At 39.8% G+C, this 20,256-nt stretch overlaps 1 pseudogene across 1 annotated transcript in view; it reads left to right on the top strand.

The window, feature by feature from the left end:
* Positions 1 to 16,292, top strand: part of LOC146460884 (coagulation factor V-like) — a 41,172-nt pseudogene extending 24,880 nt beyond the window's left edge. Inside the window, exons 6-11 of the transcript XR_014857539.1 lie at positions 1,664 to 1,805; positions 7,850 to 8,184; positions 10,716 to 10,857; positions 12,918 to 13,069; positions 14,669 to 14,813; positions 15,950 to 16,292. The product of XR_014857539.1 is annotated as a coagulation factor V-like (transcript). The remainder of the gene's footprint in view (positions 1 to 1,663; positions 1,806 to 7,849; positions 8,185 to 10,715; positions 10,858 to 12,917; positions 13,070 to 14,668; positions 14,814 to 15,949) is intronic.
* Positions 16,293 to 20,256: the final 3,964 nt, after the last annotated feature.

Raw genomic sequence — 20,256 nt, forward strand, 5'->3', positions numbered from 1 at the left:
TATTTTTTTGGGTTCGAATTTCCGCCAGGCTAATTGGCTTACGCAATTCAAGCCAAAGTTCCCGCAAGATCCAAAAGCATGATTCGAATAATCTCCAGTCTTGTATTTTTTTGGGTGCACAATGTAAGCTCCATGTATTTTTTTGGGTTCAAAATGTTAGGCTCTGTCGGATCCCCCGTCACGTTTATACCCGAGTAGCCCCCCCCCCCCCCCCCCTGAGGTTCATTCACGAGTAAGTTTACGCAAAATCTAGTAAAATACCTAGATAAATCCTATTTTTACGAAGATATATGACTTTCTAGGTGAGTAGTGAGTACTTAATTGGTGTGGCTTTGAGTAACCATGAGAGTATTACGACTTTCCACAATGTTGACCTCGTTACGGTAACTACAAACTGAAAATGACGTTGAGTAGAAAAGCTCGGTGGAATCAAGTAGCTTGCCGCAATTTTACTGAACTCTCGGCCTTGCAAGAACGAAAGCTCAGCACAGCCGAAACTCAAATGTACGGCGGCAATACGTTTTGTTTCCTCACTCCTTTATCATTCTTTATTTATATAGAGCGCCGATGGAGTGGACCGACCAACACGACGTGTTGCTGCTCAGAGAAATGATTGTCAGCGATGTATTTTCCTTCACGAAAGGAAGCGTCAGCCGGGAGAATGTGTGGGATTCGATAGCTAAAAAGTTAAATAAGATAGATTCGCCCCAGTTTAGAATCAAAGATAAGAGTGATAAGAGAGAAGATAGAGAACGCTGGGAATTGCTTCGACGAAAATTCAAGTCCAAGAATAGAGAGGAGGAGGCGGCTAGTGGCATCGCTGTTTACATTCGGCTGAATCGATGTTATCGAGATTGAACTCTTACGTAAATAACATTGTATTTGACACAGTACTAAACGACTAAACACTAATCACCATATCTTGTCACTGGCTTGTCAGACGACTCAGATTATTTTTCCTTCCTGTCATCCTGCTCGCACTGAATAAGCCGTTAACGAGAACGTCAAAATATAAAAGGTTTAGTGAGCAAAACAACGACATTACACGTACGTGAAAAATGACCAAATTCAGGGTTTTACGGAGAACGTGAATACAAAAAGCAAATTTTCAATTTCTTTCTTTTCTTTCTTCAGTCCGTCTGGATAGTTCGTTCACTTTGCAGAAATTTTACGAGTTTGAAAATTTCGAAGGCGATCGATACATTTTAAAAAACAGTTAGAAATAATAATAATACGACGTTTCTTAACTTGCTGTCACCTCAGGCAAGGCTGTCTGGTAGAGAACTGCATTTAGCCGAGAGGGGATGTGTGCAGTTTGTTGCGAGACAAACCTTGTCATTTACATAACACAGTGCTGCACTTGGACCGGCCGCTGAGAAAAAAAAAACACTCAAAATGGCGTTTGGGAGCTCTAAGAAACCTTGAAAGCACAGCAAACACACCGGGTAAGCTTTTTCAGACTTCATTGTAATTTTTGTGGGTTTTCGAGGGAATATTGTTGTCCAATTTTCGATTTTATTTTAACGCCATACAAATTCTTATATTACGCTTTGGTGGCCTGTGCTTATACTAATACTAATACAGCTCCCTCATAGCCCCGAGAAGGTAAAAACATGAATGATATCGTTTGAGATTAATTTTTATTTTTTGTTTTCAATTTTAGGATTTTGCCGCAAATACAGACGCAGACACTGTTGTTTCCCACGAGCTAAACCCACCAATCTAGGCGCGTTACATCCGTTTTCGACCGCTAACTTTTCACCAACACATAAGCATGAGGGTAGAGGTGTATGGCTGCAGGAAGGGTAACAAAGAGGCTTAATATTTCCTTTATCACGATAGAAATTTCTCTATCACTTAATATAATTATCAATCTAACTATGATTAATTAACTAATTTATTAGTTAATTTAGATAATCGTACTCAAATGTGCTCCATCAACGGATCGCTCTCTCAAATCTGTTTATTAAGTTGTGGTGTTCCCCAGGGGACGATTTTAGGGCCATATTACTATTTCTGTTATACATCAACGATCTTCCAAACTGTCTTTCAAATTGTTAGCCGAGGATCTACGCTGATGACACCCACCTTACATACGCAAGTGATAATGCAGACAATATTCAGTTGCATCTAAATCAAGATTTAGAAAATGTTCACAATTGGCTGAGAGCTAATAAACTTACTCTAAAAATGACTAAAACCGAGTTTATGCTTATCAGATCTAGGCAGAGGTTAAGTACTCTCACAGAGTCCCCGACATTTGCAATTAATGATTTTCAAGTTAGCCAGGCCACTACTGCAAAATCACTTGGAGTGATCATCGATGACAGACTTGATTGGAGTGGCCATATCGAGAAAGTAACAAAGAAAGTCGCTTCTGGTATTGGGGCCATAAAACGAATAAGGCACCTTGTCCCTCAGGCGACCTTACTATTCAGGGTTTTCAACTGTTTTGTAAAGTAGCGGACATACTTTTAAAAGCACCGGACGTGAATGTTTTCTTGGCGCCGTAAGGCGCCTCGCGAGCGGCGAAGGCGCAAGCACCTAGTGGGGTCTGTGGGCATGCTCCCCCAGGAAATTTTTAAAATAGAATACTCAGAAACGCCATTTCCAGCGTTTCTGGAACCAAGGAAACAGTTTCCTAGGCAATGCTGGCGCTCACTAAAATTCTCTGTAAAAAGTAAATTACTGAATGAAAATGGTCAGTTGGTGAGGGGGAGGGGAAGGGAGAATGGCAACAACAGAATTTTCATTGGCTTATCGTTATTCTGTTATCCTCTAGTCAGTATGTTCACGAGATGCCTTAGTAAGAAAAATATATAATACAATAGTAAAAAAAAATCGCCAATATTGATCTCAAAGTACCGGACGTGGAATGGCAAACGACCGGACGAAACGTCCGACCTCCAGCCTCAAATGAAAACCCTGCAACTAATATATCAAGCTTTAATACAGCCACACTTTGATTATTGCAACATTGTTTGGGGAAACTGTGGGATAACCTTACGGAATAAGGTTCAAAAGCTACAAAACAGAGCAGCCCGTGTTTTGACCTACTCAAGCTATGACTCCGGATGCTGGTCTCCTTTTCAAACTTCTAGGGTGGAAAAACCTAGCTTGCCAGCAACAATTTCAAAGAGCTACGATGGTTTACAGGTCTCTGCACGGGTTAGCTCCAAACTATCTTAGTTCTAAATTTGAAAGGCGAGAAGTCGCATATAACCTAATGGACTCTGAAAATAAACTCAATGTTCCATTACCGCGCACAAACTATTACAAAAACAGCTTCAGCTATAGGGGCGCCATTCTCTGGAACAGTCTTCCTTGTAACTTAAGGGAAGCAGAGTCCCTTGGGCAATTTAACCGATTACTCAAAGAACTGTAAGGCACGGCATTCATGGAAAGCAGCTTTTTTTTATTTAAATATTTTTATTATATTAGTATTAGGCATTATTATATGGCCGCGTCTCAAAAGGACTGGAAACGATCAAATTCAAGAACCTGATTGGCTAAAATTGATATTGACGGCGGTCTAGATTTTTCCCATCTAGACCGGCATCTAGACCGATCTTATTGTAACATTTGTCCTCAAAAAGTTACAAACAAAAAAGAAAAAAAATTGGCTTGTTCCTGTTAAAGTGCCTATGAACCAAAAAATTTTTTATTTAGTTTTAAAGGCTACCTTAAAAAATGCAGGTTTCCAAAGTTTGAGAACTCTAGGCTTAAAAATGACGATTTTACAAGCCTTCAAAGTCGTGCTATTTTACCCTAAAAAATGGTCAGGGGAATGGGCCGAGATTTTTCCAAATTCACCAAACCGTGACATCACTTTGTTGCCACGGGTTTGTTTGCGTTGTCAAAGTGCCTTGTTGGGAAGTGAGAGAGCTTGGAAGGAAACATGTCTAGTGATTCAAAAATGAGCGAATTTTCAGATATGTCCGGTAACCCCAAGGACGAAGATGTCGAAGAGGGAAACGATGAAGATTACGATGTAATTTATAGCGAAATTACGCCATATCAAGACGAACCTCTGGCCCAAGTTGACGCTGGCGACGAGAACACGGGAGAGGAAATCGAAGTCGACGAAGAATTAGACATAATTTTGGGGCCCACAGTTTTAGCTAGAACTGCGGGCCCCAAGATTATGTCAAGCACATAATATGTAACGCCTTGCACACCTTTTCGCCTGTTTCCTACATGTAAATCCGCTAGCGTAGGTGCAGATTTACGTAATGTAAAATTTATTTTAGTCTTTTATGTAGGTATATATACAGGCCACTTATGTTGTATTGTAAAACTCCCTGACGAAGTGTGCGTTAGTCACACGAAACGCGTAGGAGATAATAAATCGTTTTACAACTGTAAGAGTTCGCAGACGTGCTGCTCACTAGTTTTATCTAAAAAATTAAAAAAAAAATGACCGTGAGGTGTAAAAACAGAAGCATGAAACTTGTCTCACCTGTCGTTTACTTCGCTCGCTAAGTTCTTCTTGACCTAGTGGAGTAGTAGTATCCCTCGTTGGGATTGCGTCCTTTTTCAGGCAATACTTTACTTTATCCCCGCGGCCTCCATGCTGCTTAGAACGGATAAACTGCGTTCATAACACGAATCCTCGAAATGAGCCGAACAGAGTGAAGTGTATTTTGACGTCGGGTTCTTGAAATCATGCCTATGTCTACGGACAAACTGGACCCACTTGGCCCTCACAGCCGGATCAGCGGGAAATTGGTACATTCGTTTACCCGGGGTAAACGATCTGTTTTGGCAGCTTTGCTGGTTTGGCGTACCAGCAACGCAATACCGCCCTCGCTGCCTCTTCCATACTGCGGGAACGAATTTGGCAACAAAGTGACGTCAGAGGTTGATATCACGTGGTATTTTGGCCGCGCGATTCAAATACCATTTTTGAGAGTAAAATAGCACGACTTTAAAGGCTTGTAAAATCGTCATTTTTAAGTCTACAGTTCTCATACTTTGGAAACCTGTATTTTTAAAGGTAAACTTTAAAACTAAATGAAAACAATTTTCGGTTCCTAGGCACTTTAATACAGTTCTAAATGGAAGAAACAGTAGCCCTGAACATGGAAGCTGGTAAAGAGAACGAGCAAACGTTGGCAAATTTGAGTCCAGCCGAGAAAGCCACGAGCAAAGATGAAGACGAAATTGAGGAGTTTTTGCAAGCGCAAAAATCCAAAAACACTCAATACAAGACTAAGAGTGACTTAAACGCATGGATGAAATTTTGTGAGTCAATGAAAGAGTCTATAGCAATTGAAAACATACCTGCCAATGAGCTCGACCTTCTCTTGTCTAAATTTTTTATCTCCGTTCGTAAACAAGATGGCACCGAGTACGAACCGTGTACATTGAGCGGCTTCCAGCGACGTTTTCAACGCCACTCGCATGAAAAAGGAAGTCTGATCAACATTCTTAAGGATAACGATTTTTCCAAATCTTGCTGCCAAACGAAAGAACCTGGTTCGCCAAGGAAAAGGAAACCGTCCAAATGCCACAAGAGAGCTAACTGAAGCTGAAGAAGATGCACTTTTTGAAAATGGCCAGTTCGGTGTTCAGGATCCTAAATCATTACAAAGGGCTTTGTGGTGGTTTCTTTCCCTCCATTTTGGCTGGAGGGCTCGAGAAACCGATTCTGAATACCTAGTGTGGAAGTCAGAAAGAGGCAGCAAAACACGCACCGGACAAGATGGTGGCCATCGAAGAGCCTTTGAACCGAAAGCGTATGCAAGCAAAAACAAGTCAAGATGCCCAGTTGAATTTAAGTGTTTCGAAGCCATCGTTCCGAAGCCATGTTAGATCCAGATGCTCCTTTTTATCTCACCATAAATCACCGACGAAAAAGGCGACGTTAGGAAGACCAGTGTTGGACAACTCCTCGAAGCAGACGTTCAGCCAAATTTCGTTGCACAGTTAAGCGGTCATAAAAATTTGAAAAGCCTCGACAGCTACCATTCAGCATCTCTCAAGCGACAGCGAGAAATGTCTACTGTCCTGAATCGTGGACCAGATACATCCGCTCAGTTTGAAGAAAACCAAGTGAGTGCCCCTCCACTACAACTCAGCAAAATGTCTTCACAGTCCAACAAATCCAACCTCAGGCAATTTTTGCCGGAGCACAAGTTTGAAGGCTGCACATTTAACATTAACGTTTTCTGTGGTGATCAGTCAAAGATCGCAAGGCTGAATGAGAACTGATCGCTGGGCGATCGCGGCACAGACAGGCATTAAAATTTGTTGCACTTTTGGTCGCATTTTAGAAAATTTTCATTGAGCCTGTAGGAAAACAACGGTTATTTTGCCTTCATTCATTGACGAAGTTTGTACAGAGCTGTAGTTTGAACAGTTAATTTTGTCCCGTTTGGACTGGACACTAGTGACAGAAGTAAGCCAGCTAAATACTTGAGCCCGCGCAGGGGAACATATACACTTTTTTCCTTTTGATTTCCTGTTTGGCCATATAATAAACATCTTATTAACCGAGCTGCGTCGGTCTGTATGGGAGAATCTAGACCCCCCTCGGTCAAGATTCTCCCATACAGACCTCCCGTTCGGTTAATAAGAACTAATTTTTAAAGCTGACCAATTTTGTACCGTGGATAAATCTTATCTTATCTTATCTTAATCTCATCTCATCTCATCTCATCTCATCTCATCTCATCTCATCTCATCTCATCTCATCTCATCTCATCTCAACTCAACTCAACTCAGCTCAGCTCAGCTCAGCTCAGCTCAGCTCAGCTCAGCTCAGCTCAGCTCAGCTCAGCTCTGCTCTGCTCTGCTCTGCTCTGCTCTGCTCTGCTCTCTCTGCTCTGCTCTGCACTGCTCTGCTCTGCTCAGCTCAGCTCAGCTCAGCTCAACTCAACTCAACTAACTTAACTTAACTTAACTTAACTTAACTTATCTTATCTTATCTTATCTTATCTTATCTTATCTCATCTCATCTCATCTCATCTCATCTCATCTCATCTCATCTCATCTCATCTTATCTTATCTTATCTTATCTTACTCAAATCATAAGCGTCAAAGTGCACGAACCTTGCAAACTTCTTGAAGTAGGATGAATGCACAGCGCTCAACCCACGTAAATACTCGCCTGCGTTGATGATTCGAAAAACCAGATAACTTCTTTTATTCCTCAATACAAAAACAAAACATTAAATAAAATCCGAAAAAAGAAATTCTCAAAGTTAGTAAACGAAAACCAATGCCGACCGATCGAGTCGCCCACAAACGTTCGCCATTGTTGCTGCTCTATTGTATTCTAAAGAACAACGCAAGCAACATGCCTCGAGACGAATCATAACGGGAACTAAATTATCAAAATACCTTAGAGAGATAAGACAATAATCTGATAGTAACTAATAATCTGATATAACCAGTCGTCATGACACTGCGTAACATCAAGTCGCACTATACCCTTTGGTGACCCCGCAAATAATGCTTTTATCTAGAGCAGCTGTTATTAGTACAAACTATTAAAATTTGGCAAATAAATCCCTATTGCCAATGATATATATTTGATCCACGCACGATGAAAGGTTTCAATAGATATCCCTTACTGTAAGTTACGGACCGAGTATTTCCTGTTAAGAATTTTTTCCAACGCTCCGCGCTGGGGCCATAAATCAACGGGAAAAAACGAGGATTCGTAACTTTCAATACGGACCGTGAAAACGATGTTAGTACGATATTATATCTCTGAGGTTAAACTTGACCAATCACACCGCGCGTACTAGTTAAATGACGGATATAATAATGTTGCTTATTTAAAACAAAACTGTGTAAAAAGACTTTAAAACAGTATCTAAGCTGTTCTCTACCTCTCTTTTAGAATGTCAAAGAGCCCTGGGCATGGAAAGTGGTATAATATCTGAAAGGCATCTTAGTGCTTCTTCACAATTTAGCACCAATCATAGCCCGAACAAGGGCAGACTACACTCCACAGCAGAACCAGGGGCTTGGTCATCTTTGATAAGCGATCTCAATCAGTGGCTTCAGATTGATGTCCTGGGGTTAGATAGAAGGTACACTCGAGTAACACGTGTAGCAACTCAAGGAAGACATTATGCACAAGAACAACAGTGGGTAACTAAGTACAAAGTTCACTACGGTGACGATGGAGTGAACTTCCAGTACTACAAAAAACAAGGACAAACTACTGACAAGGTGAGACCGATTTGTAATATCAATATTCTGAACATAATACTAGCATAAGTGTCAGTAAGCTGCATATGAAAAACACGGTTTACGGTAAGACGTCTTGCCATTCTGCTGAATGAATTGTCAGACTTCCCATGACCCAGCCGGGACGAAACTCAACGGAGGCACAATCTCCTTTCGTAAATCAACATATATAACTGATTATGGATCTTGGTTCTGGTTTGATCTTGGATTGCTGACGGGCATTATGCATCGCAAATGAACTATAACGCGCTTCATTTATTTGGGAAAACTATTGATCCTCAAACCACGTAGATAGTTCGAGTCTTTTCGTACATTCGTAAGGGCGTTTTCCATTTGTTAAAACTGGCCGGTGAGAACGGACACACTGCAAATATAATGCGCCACTTTGAAGGGCTGGTTCTGGCACCCAATAAATGAGACATTCTGGAAATGGTATGTGCGATTTCAATGGAATTAGACGGGCTTCTGGCTAGCCTCCCACGCAGTCGTTTTTAGGGGACTCGTATTACCTCCTCCCCACAAACGCTTGCTTACCCAAGCGCCACATTCCTTTACGCCGCTAAGCCAATCACAGTGAACCTTCTTAAATCTGGAAGGTCGACCTTGACCTCAGAACGCCTCTCGCGGGAACAGTGAAAAACATCACGGCGGAGACCAGACCTGGGCGGAGACAGAACGTGACCGAGCTTACGTGAGCTTTGAGCACGCGTTCAAAATTTCTCGTTTAAATGCCTATCAACTGACTGCAATCAAAGAATTTAGGACGGGAAATGGCGATATTTTCGTCAATTTGCCGACTGGTTACGCAAAGTCGCTTTAATATTCATCAAACTTTGTATTCAATCTTGTCGATCTTGTCGGTGTGGAGGAAACCGAAATATTACCCGATATGTCGGTAAACTTTAAAGATTTTGCATTTGAAACTCGCTTTGTTGTTGCAATTTGTTCGGGGGCACGTGCGACATTTTCCACAAGGACCCGACCACAAGTTGACCCGCTCTTTGTCGTTTAACTTTCCGTTTAATAGTCTTTAATGGACTGATAAATACTGCAGATCTCCCCTTGATACCTTCTACATTCTTCTTTGCTTTGTCGAATCAAGTCTCTTGTGACACTTCGTACAAACAAACAAATCTGCTCCAGAGTTTCCGCACCCGTAAGAGGTGATATTTCACAGATTGTCAACTCGATCAGGCGAGGAAGATCGATTGCACTTTCCCCAAGATTTTGAGTCTCCCAGCAGATAACGTCGCACAAGAAGCGCTTGTATTCACTTTGGATATTTGGTTTGGCGTTTCAGCCATGACCAGGCATTCCAGGAAGTGAAAAAATATGTATATATTCCAACTTAACTCCCTCATCTCTCAAGACTCTACCAGAGACTGTACAAAGCTCGCGGGAAACGGAGGCGGGCATTGTAACCAGCATTTTGATTTGATATCATCAGACAATAGATAGTGATTGGCTCGGGTGCTTGGAGACTAAAAAATGGGAAAGGAATGTGGCGCTTGGGTAAGCAGGCGTTTGTGGGGAGGAGGTAATACGAGTCCCCTAAAAACGACTGCGTAAGAGGCTAGCCTCTGGCCGGCCGTTTATGAGAAATAAAGACCGTTCTAAGAAAAGAGCTAAGTCTTTAGAGAAAACGTCTTCTTCTAGCCCGATGTTTTCCTTAATTTGGCATTCTCTGATCTCTTCTATTGGTTATAAAGTACCAAAATGAAATTCAGCTGCAAACTTCTATTTTTTTTTCTGGCAATTACGAGACAAAGATTAAAGAAAGTATTTCATTTTGAAAAATACCCAATTTACGAAAGTTTGTATTATTGTATGGCAACAGTCATGTGTACTAACTTTTAAAGCTCGTTATCCATTTTCTTTCAAACCTCGCCATTTACTAAACTTCCAATTCTTTATTAATTAATTCCCTTGACATTTATTAGATGTAACAATAACGTTAATAGTGGTACCGCAAGATGTGAGGCAGTGAGCCTGTGACAGTCCTTCCTACATTTGAAAAAAAAATTTGAAAGTCCCTTGAAAACAAAAATCTGAAAATTTCATTATTTCATGATGGCGTCTTAGCAGTGAATGAAATATAGGAGAGATTGAAGTCTGTATGAAAATCAGCTAAGTAACATACTATAATGGACCGATAGTTCAGTGGTCACAGCAAATGATGGTACTATCATTCAGTTTAGCTTATGAACGTCCCACTGAAGTCCAACAAATATTAACTTGACGATTTACTCTTTCATTAAATTAACAGTACTTCAATTTCACACAGGAACGGAAGCCACGGCATATCGTTATCATTGTAAGAAATATTCTGTATGAGCTAACGCTCTTGAAACTGAATTCCACATTCAATAACTCTTTGCACTTCTTCTTCGTCTTCTAAAGGCGAATGAAGGTTTTTGGTTGTTGAGATGTGTTTAACTTAAAATTAATCAGTTAAGAGTTTAAGCAACTTGTTCAATATTAAGTTATTACAATTTAACATTTTTCTAATTTAGGAGTTTGCTGGAAACATCGACTATAATACGGTTGTCTATCATGAACTAATCCCACCAATCAGGGCGCGTTACATCCGTTTTCGACCACTGGCTTGGAATAACCACATATCGATGAGGGTGGAGCTTTATGGTTGTACCCAAGGTAACAAATTAGCGGTTAACAGCAAAAGGACAATGGAAATAGATAGGGTCTCTAGTTTGCAGGAAGACCGAGGTAGCAAAATACATGCACGTAAGTGCTGTTCATTTGAGACCTGACAGGCAACAGATGGCTAAACTGATAATGTTCGGAGAGGTACATGTACACAAACCTAAGCGATCTAGGAACAATTGACAAGGGCATAAGTGTTGATATAAATAGTAAGTTAATGTAGCTAATAGCGTCCATTGCTCAGAGAACATTTAGTTCCTTGGAATGTTCATATAATGCATTATGCCAACAAAATATCAACTCTGTGGTCAAAACATAGCGATAGGCAATATTTGTATTTAACATTACTTTACAAGTAAATTAAGCATATATACCCATAACCAGCCAATCAGATCAGTATTTAATTACATTTGTTTCAGCATGTTTTGTCTTCAGTTCTAACTGGCTCATGTCATTGAAATGAATGTGCTTTCTTAATCCATATACACACAAACTGAAGAAGACGTTGAGATATATCCCTGTTTCGTATAATGAAATCGAATGAAATTATCCAGTCGATGAAAGCCTTACCCATCCCCAATGAATGACTCGATTCGTTAACACTATACTAGAGTAAGGCGTTTTGCTCTATAGTGAAAAATACTGGCCAACAAGAACCAAATTCCACATGAAGACAATGAAATGTCGATAACAAGCCACGTTTGACAAACGAATGAGCTTTTGGTCAGTTGGTAGAGTGTGCTGCAGAAATTCTAGATAAATTTGTTATTTCTTTACGAGCGTAAGGGAAAATTTGGTCAATTTTCAGCAATCACTTAGTCCTTGTAATAATTACTTATGCGCTTTAATTATACACGATTTCGTAAAAATAAATAACGTAAAAAATAAGTTGAAAATAAATGAACGGCGGAAAGACCGTATTTACTGAAATAACCGGGGCAAGCTGGGCCCGGTTGGATAAAGCATCTTAAGATCAGTGGGAGTTTCCTGGAGTCGTTCCTTGTACTATTCCACATGATTTTTGATCGTTCTTGTTGTGTTCCCTATAATCAGTGAGCCACTCTCAGCCGAGCGATCCAATTAAGCGCTCGAGATAATCCTTTGGAACGCGTGGAATAACTGCAAAAACCACCACTGTCTTAAGATGCCTTACCCAACCGGCCCAGAATCCCAACCTACGGAAAACAGGAGGCACAGATCTCACATAACTGGAGAGTAGGTGTATCGTACCGCAAATGATCCTCAATCAAAAATGATTTCCAAATTGGACCGCAAATGGTTCCCAGAATGGATCGGAAAAGGTGAGGACAGTGGAACTTGTAGAACAGTGGAACCGAGTGTCATGGACAATAAAATATCGTGGTCAATGGAATGAAGTGGAGGGTAGAATGCGGTGGACAGTCAAATGTTGTAGACAGTCCAGCGGTGTGGGTAGTGAAATGTCGTGTGGAGTTGAGTATTGTGGACAGCAGGTTGTTAAGTACAGTGAAATATATGCAACTTATACACTGATTTGTGACTGATTTCCCAAGACAGAGTCAGCTTTATGGGCTGAAACATCATATCAGTTCGTCTTTAACAACAATTTTAACTGCGTGAAAACCCAAGTTTTATTGAATATATTATTTTAGGAAAAAAATACAAAAAATGGCTAAAATAAAAAAAGTTTATAAATCCTGTTGAGTAGGGCTATAGAAACTTGAGGTAACAGCTTCCGTGGAAAACTTCGGCGAACTATCGGAAGATAGAATCACATATATACTCACTTCATATATCCGGGGATACAACCTCGGAAACCATGCATGAGATGGACAGTTGAACGAGAGAAAATTAAAAAAAAGAAGCGAAATAGCCCGTGAAAAGTTTTCGGTCACAAGTCCCTATTTCAATTCCCTAAGAAATTGTCGTGCTTCCCCTAGATCAACGAAGATGTTAAGTTGTTGTATTTCAATTTGGGGATCACCCTTTGAGGATCGTTTGCGGTGCGGTACAATAGGAGAAAGAAAAGAGAGGTCAGTAAGGGAACTTGGATTTCTCTCCTTTTCTTGCAGAGTGCACTTCGCCAGCAGTTGGTATGGAGAAGGGTGAGATTGCTGATTCTCAAATCACAGCTTCAAGTGAATATTCGCCTGCATCACTGGCGCGGATGAACGGACGATTTGCTTGGTGTCCTATGTCTAAAAGACCTAATGAATACATTCAGGTTGGAAGGAAAGCAATGTAGTCTGTTTTGACGCTTTAAATTAATTAATAAATGGCTAAAGTTCTGTTAATGTCTGATACTCTTGGAACAGATTATAGCAAGTCATACCGCTTCGAAGGTAGAGTAGAGATATCTGTAGTTTTACGACTTTTATGAAATTGCCAAGGATGTCCAAAATGTAAACTGTTAAAGCGCGTCTTTTTATCGTTTCAAAGACATTCTGAAATTTTGTACTTAGTGGTTGAACTCGCTAAGGGCGGCTACAACATGTTCACAGTGGACTAGCAGCGTTTTCGAAATGAAAATCACGCAAAACTGATGTATCATAAAATAATTGCACCTTGTTCTCCTGTTTTCCAGATTTATTGCACCAATTTTGAAATCAGTGGTGAATCTTGTAATCTGATTGGCTCTCAACAGTGCAATTTATTCACGAATCGCACTATTTTTGCTCTAAATCGCATTCCTTTTTTAGCCCATCACTTGAAAATGAAAATGAAATAATAACTTCCAATCAAATTTCATGGCTTGCCCGCACTAGCCAATTAGATTGCAGCAAAATATAGAGGAGGGTGATCACTTTATCAAGTTATACTGTCACAAAAGGGTTACCTCCTAGTTCAAACCGGAGCAATGGGTTTTTAGGTCCTGTCATACCCTAGTACCCCGCACCGAGCAATTGTCTGAACTCTGCAAGTCAACATTTGCTTGTACATCCCTAGTTCGACCGAAGCTGGAATATGCAAGTGCTGCTTGGGACCCGTTTTTAAAGAAAGATGTTAGTGCTCTGGAAAGGGTTCTACATAAAGCAGCACGGTTCTGCTCACAGAATTATAATAGATATTCTAGTGTTACGGACATGATTAAAGACTTGGGGTGGGCCACGCTGGAAACGAGGAGAAGGCAGTCTAGGTTAACACTTATGCATAAGCTAACTCATGGTCTTATTGATATAGATAGCCGAGAATATTTAATTCAACACTCCGAGAGTCGCACGAGGGGAAGCCATCAATTTTAAATTTCGCGTGCCATGTGCAAATAAAGACGTTTTAATGTTTAGTTCTTCCCATACACTATAGCAGACTGGAACTGCCTCCCAGAGGCCATTGTTTCGTCAACCTCTTTGGAAACATTTAAACATTGGTTATTAGCTTTTCCTAAGAATTATTATATAGTTAATATTTTTTATTTGGCTTTTATATCATTATTTTATATATTGATTAACTGTATTTTATTCGTTTACTAATATTATTTATTTTTGTGGTTGGTGTGATATCTAATGACTTTACCGACCAAATAACATGTGAATGTAAATGTAAATGTGTACATTTCGTAAATGGTAAATACTTTTGGATCTCCCTCTGCGGCTTTTGGATCAACCTCTGACAGATTATCAGTCCTAATTTCTCATATACCTAAACGGTAAAGAATATCCTGCACGTACATATATAGACGGCAGCTAAGCAACAGACATTTGATGGTATCAAAAGTTATCTATAAACACTGAGTAGCTGTTTCATGGCTGAAAATATCAAACTATTTTCGTGGTTAAGTGTTGGCAGTGTTGGCATATTATGATTTGTCTACTCAAATTTACAGGTTCTTGCAGGTAATGCTAACTGGAGTGACGTCATGAAAAATTCCATTCCAGTAATATATGCCCGGTATATCCGCCTTTATCCGTTGAAATGGCATAATTGGCCATGTACAAGAATGGAAATTTACGGGGAACCCTGGCCAGAAGGTACTGAAATATCCCCGTAACCGACTCAATAATTTGCTGTAATCATGTTGTATCGTGTCTAAATAAACGCTTTTGTTGTTGTTGTTGTTGTTGTTGTATTTTCCACGAACAGTAACCATATTTTGTGGCGCGTTCGATTGACCTATTCCACAATAGGAATACATTCAGTGATGACAAGATATCTGTCGTTTGAGGTTTTTAGAGTTACTGCTAAATGTCGGCGAAAGTTTGTAGAAATTTCTTCCTAGATTTACTTAAAAAGGAAACTCTAACAACTGTTCCGATTATTCTTATTCCGGAACACGCTCAATCGAACGCAACCTTCTTAGGTGGGTTCACATTAAAGATCGGCAAGTGCAGTTGAAGGTCAGCTGCACTTCAAGTGCACTTAGGTTTTTGCCAAAAACAAGGGGTTCACACTGGGCACATCAAGTCGCACTTGCGACTAATCGGCAGCATCCGAGCAGAGAGGTTGAAAGGAATAAACTGCATTTGCCGTAAGCAAAAGGTTGGATTGCCGTTTACAACTTGGTACTCAGCAGACGTCCAACAACAAATAGAGAGCGGAACAAGGCTTGAAGACACAGAAGTTGACCTCAGAATGTCAGTATTCAAGCCAGTCCATTATCTGGCCAGCACTGAAAGAAGGGTCTCGTTCACAAGGGACGGGGAACAGCTGGAATCAAGTCTGTTTTTTCCAGTGAGAAATCTCGAAGAAATCGCGACAATAAAGTGACTCAGGTTCTACAAAAATGAAAAGACTTAGAAGGGTTGCAGCGGCGGTCAACTTATACGCTGTATATTGCGAATACAAGTTTATGTTGGAAATGAGCGGATATATTTATCGTGGCACAGAAAAGATACTTGTGAAATGTTCGTGGCTAGTCTGACGCGGCGTTTCGTTTCGGCCAAGTATTTGACAATGTTTGTAAAATAATATTAAAATAGACCCAATATTGTCAAGTTATTGCACGATGCATCTTAGGAAACTCTTGAGTGGCAAAATATTTTTAAGATGTGAGTACATATATAACGATCTAATTAAAGGCATCTTCAAATTTTAGTAGACGGTTTTTGTTCTCATCAAGATTAGTGGATACTAGTGTAAAACTTCTCTGATTCTTTCCTTTCTACAGGTCCTAGTTCACTGTTTACTCCAATGAGTACCCGTAAGGCGCCAGTGGGTCACGCGATTTCGTCAAAAAATACCAGTGACGTCACAGAGTGCATGAAGTTGTGCTTGGTAACGGAACAGTGCAAGTCATTCTATTTTAGTAACCAGCTGAAATGTGAAGTACGTAATGCATCAGGTGAAGTACAAGCTGTTGATGATCAGGAAGATTTCTTCTACTACGAACGAGCTTCCTTTCAAGCCATATCTCCTTAATGAGATGTGTAGCAATTACAAGAAGCACGCACTCTTCTTTGTAACTTTTTCTTTCACTAAGTGCTTTAGCAACAGCAGCTTAATAGACTTTGATGGCTTTTTGTGGTCCTATGATCAAGCTACACGAAGATCATTTGATGCGTCAGTGCTGGCATATTTGAGTCATTCTGTAAAGAACCAACTGTGAAGATGACAAAGCGATAATTGTCGTTAATCCTATCTGGGGGAAGAAGGAGGTCCCCCCCCCCCCCCCCTACCCCACATAACACGGCGACAATTAAGGCTATGCAGGACTCCTGGGCTTTGATAATAGTACGTCCAAAAATGTTTGTTTGAAGTCCGTAAAGCGAAGTGATTTTGTCATTATTAACAAATGGCGGACATCTTGGATCTGCCATCTTGGATTTCTGGATTTCCCATATAAACTTCAGCTGGAAAACACCAAAATTAAACGAAGAAAAGTAATTTTCTTCATTTAAAAATAGGACTTTTCCATTCTCTGAAAAAAGGTTTGTCGAAAACCGGCAACATGAAATTATTCCCAAATTCATTAAATGTCATAGCGTTTCGTAAATATTAAAAAAAGTCATTCAGGTTTAAGTTCACCTCGGGTAGACTCTGCACCGCTTAATCAGAGCAAGACAGCGTTTTAAATTGATTTTTCATCTTCATTCTAGAAATATACGCTACAAAAATCTCCTCTTTAGCTGTTTAATTCCCCTCTACGTTTTTTTTCTTTCATTTAGTATATTTATTTATTTATTTATTTGTTTATTTATTTATTTTATAATCATCTATCTTTTGGCTTCTTTTCACTATTAAATATATGTGTAAATAATATTGTAAGCACTGTAAATATTATTAGTGAAGTGAGCTATTGTAAGATATTGTAAGTATTGTGAGCAGTGTAAGAATTTTTAGGATTGTAAGTAAAGCGTGATTGTATACAGTTAGTATAGTAGGTATTGTAGCTTTGTAAGTATTGTAAGCAGTGCGTTGTATTGTAAATTCAAAATTAAAAAATTAAGGAAAATGAGCCGCACAGTAAAAAAATTCTTCATTCTAGATTCATGCTGCGACGCGAATCACGCCGATAGAACCGCATCTGGAAATTATTCAGATATTACACTTTTGAGTGGAAATCCCACGTAAAATGCCACTTCAGGAGAAATCGATCACTAGACTAACAAATAAGGGCGAAAAATATTCGAATTTCTTTTCAAACTCACGCTTTTTGAAGATAAAATCCATAACAATTCTTGCTCTTGTTTCGCCATTTTACTTTAAGTCCCGGATGTCGTACGGCGGTTCATTTCAACCAGTAAACAAATAAGTCTTTGGCTGGGTCAAAAATTCCCGATAAATTCACGCTTCCCGACTAGAAATCATCCCTAGTCCTACTTTCTACGGTCAAAGACTGTTACCTCTTCAAGCAAAGCTCTCAATATCAGCGCTTAGTCTCTGCCTGAGTAACTGAAAATTACCTGTTCAGCTCAAAGGAGTACTAGAAGAGAAGACATTAAGGACTTTAAGATAGGACGACTACGGACTACGGCTACGGTTGGACGTGAATCAGGGACTGGATCGAGTCAGACTGCGCATGATCATTAGCCCGTGAGTTTCCCGCGTTGTTCGTAGTCCTTCCACTACGGCGAGTAGTCGGCGAGTTTGACGTAGTGACGACTACGTAAGTATTTTTTTGCTGTTTCTTGCCATTTTCTCTTTCCTATTTATGTTACAATGTTAGGTCAAACAAACCGAAGCCTTCTTGTTTTGAGTTAAAGTAGTGCCGATGTTTTTGGTTCATTTATCGCCGCGAATTAACTGACACAATGTGACGACCATGTAAACATAGCACATGCATGTACCCTTAGCTGTCATAAGCTTTAAGCTTACTGTCATTTCTTGTTTTTCCTTTTTTAACGCAGAATTATGTCTAAGGAACAAGATACTACCAGGTTAGTTATGTTTAGAGATGAATAATTTCATACTTTTAAATGTCGATACTGCTACCATAAGCAATAAATTTTAATCCATTTGTTTACTTTTCAGTGGCAGTGCTGCAGCGCTGCAGGTTTCTCGGTCTACAAAGTAAGTAAGAAGCTTATGTTTTCACTCTGTAATCTCTGGCACAGAAATAAGCAATTGTCTTTTAATGTACTCCAAGACTGTGCCTTGTATTACTGTATATCATACCTCACTTTATTATTACTCAAATTTGGATCCATACAAAGATTCAGCAGCGGTTGTTTTTCAATGAACTTGACAAATTTTCAATGAAACATCAACTTTTTGATCAACCAGCAGTGTTTTTTTTGTTCATATCTTCATTTTTCAGCTGAGTTTGCGACCTTGAAATTAATGCAGTGGGAAAAGTTTGGCTCTGAAAATCTTCAAAGAACCCTTGATTACTAAATTTAGGCAGGAAGTATGTACTGGTCAAATCTCCCCCTGACATACTGCGGGCATTTGACCTCTTTGCCTTCCCGGTGGTGGGGAATTTAAAACCTAGCCTCAATGTTATATGAAGTGTCATAGTGCTTGCACGAGGCATGATAAGTCATGGTGGAGTCGACGTGTCAATTTTGTCTGATTTAAAAGGGAAGGATTGTGTGCGGCGCCCCTATGCACAAGATACAATTTATATTAAAAGGTTAAATAATCTGAGTTTAGTCTATGATGTTTGAGATATTGTGTTCGTATTTCAATTATGTCCACAGCGTTTTTTCTTAGTTTTTATTACATTGGATGCAAATCAGTTGTTAATTTAAACTTTGGTTCGAGAACTGAAGGCGTGTCTGGCATCCTACATTTTTCCATGTGCGTGTGAAACTTGAGATACCACTTGCAAACACTGGCGGCGTCCTCGATTATGCTTTTACTCTAGAACTGAGCAATTTTTATCTCCATGTAATGTTATATATGGCTTAAAAACTATATAAAATAGAATGGCTTATTTCCCCGGGATAGGGGCATTTGAACAGCTATTTGGCTCAGGGAGGGGGGAATTTGAACACTAATTTTCTAAAAATTCAAATGCCCAGGAAGGGGGATGTTGAAGCTTTGATATGACTGGTACATTAGATTGCAGTACACAATGGGAAGGTTGGCTGTTTGACTGTTGAGTGTACAACAGCTTCCTGTATTCTGAATGCCTGTATTTTCTATGGAATAGTATAAAATGCTGATATGGTAGGTAAGTGTATCTTACAAATGTGTTTGTGCCTCTTCTTTTTACCGTTAGTGCGCCATTTCGATGGACCAAAGCAACCAACTCACTTTTGTTACGTGAAGTTTTCACCGCTGAGCCGTTTATGTACAAAGATGGCAGTAAAGAGGCTGGTCAGAAGTGGTCTCATGTGGCCGACAAACTAAACTGGTACGACCATTTCAAAGACATGCCAAGGGATCAGCGAAGCGTGAGGGAGCACTTCAACAAGTTGTTAGCAGAGTACAAGCGAAAAAAGAACAAGGAAGAAAAAGGAAGTGGCATAACACCTAATCCACCAACCGAAAATGAACAGATCCTTGAAGACATAATTGAGATGATGAATTCAGCACCAATCCGTGTGGACGATTCTGACAGCAAAAAACAAGAAATCAAGAGGAAAGAGGCCCTTGTGTGCAGGGATAAAGCAATGACAACTTGGGCAAAGGCTGGAAGAAGTAATGAAGATTCAAATTCTGATTCAGATGAAGACACTGGCAATGATAGCAAGAAACCTGCTACTAAGAGAGGACGAAAAAGAAGAAGCCGCTCTGATGCCTTTCAGTATTTGGCAGAAAAAACATCCAAAGAGGCAGAGGTTAAAAAGGAAGAAATGGAGTTACACCGACAACACTTGCAACTTCAGGCTGAACAGATGAAACTGTTCATGCAAAGCCAGTCTAACACACAGAATCTTATTGTTGCACTTTTACAAAAAATTTCCCAGTAACACTGTGTGACATTGTTGGCATTTGTTGCGTTTTGAGGTGTGTATTTTTCAGGGCCTTACTTCATTACTTTTTATAGTTTTCAAAAAGTAAACTTTCAAGCCCTTAATGGTAATTTGT

Source organism: Pavona decussata, unplaced genomic scaffold (assembly GCF_977016875.1).
Source record: "Pavona decussata unplaced genomic scaffold, jaPavDecu1.1 SCAFFOLD_207, whole genome shotgun sequence".
Lineage (NCBI taxonomy): Eukaryota > Metazoa > Cnidaria > Anthozoa > Scleractinia > Agariciidae > Pavona > Pavona decussata.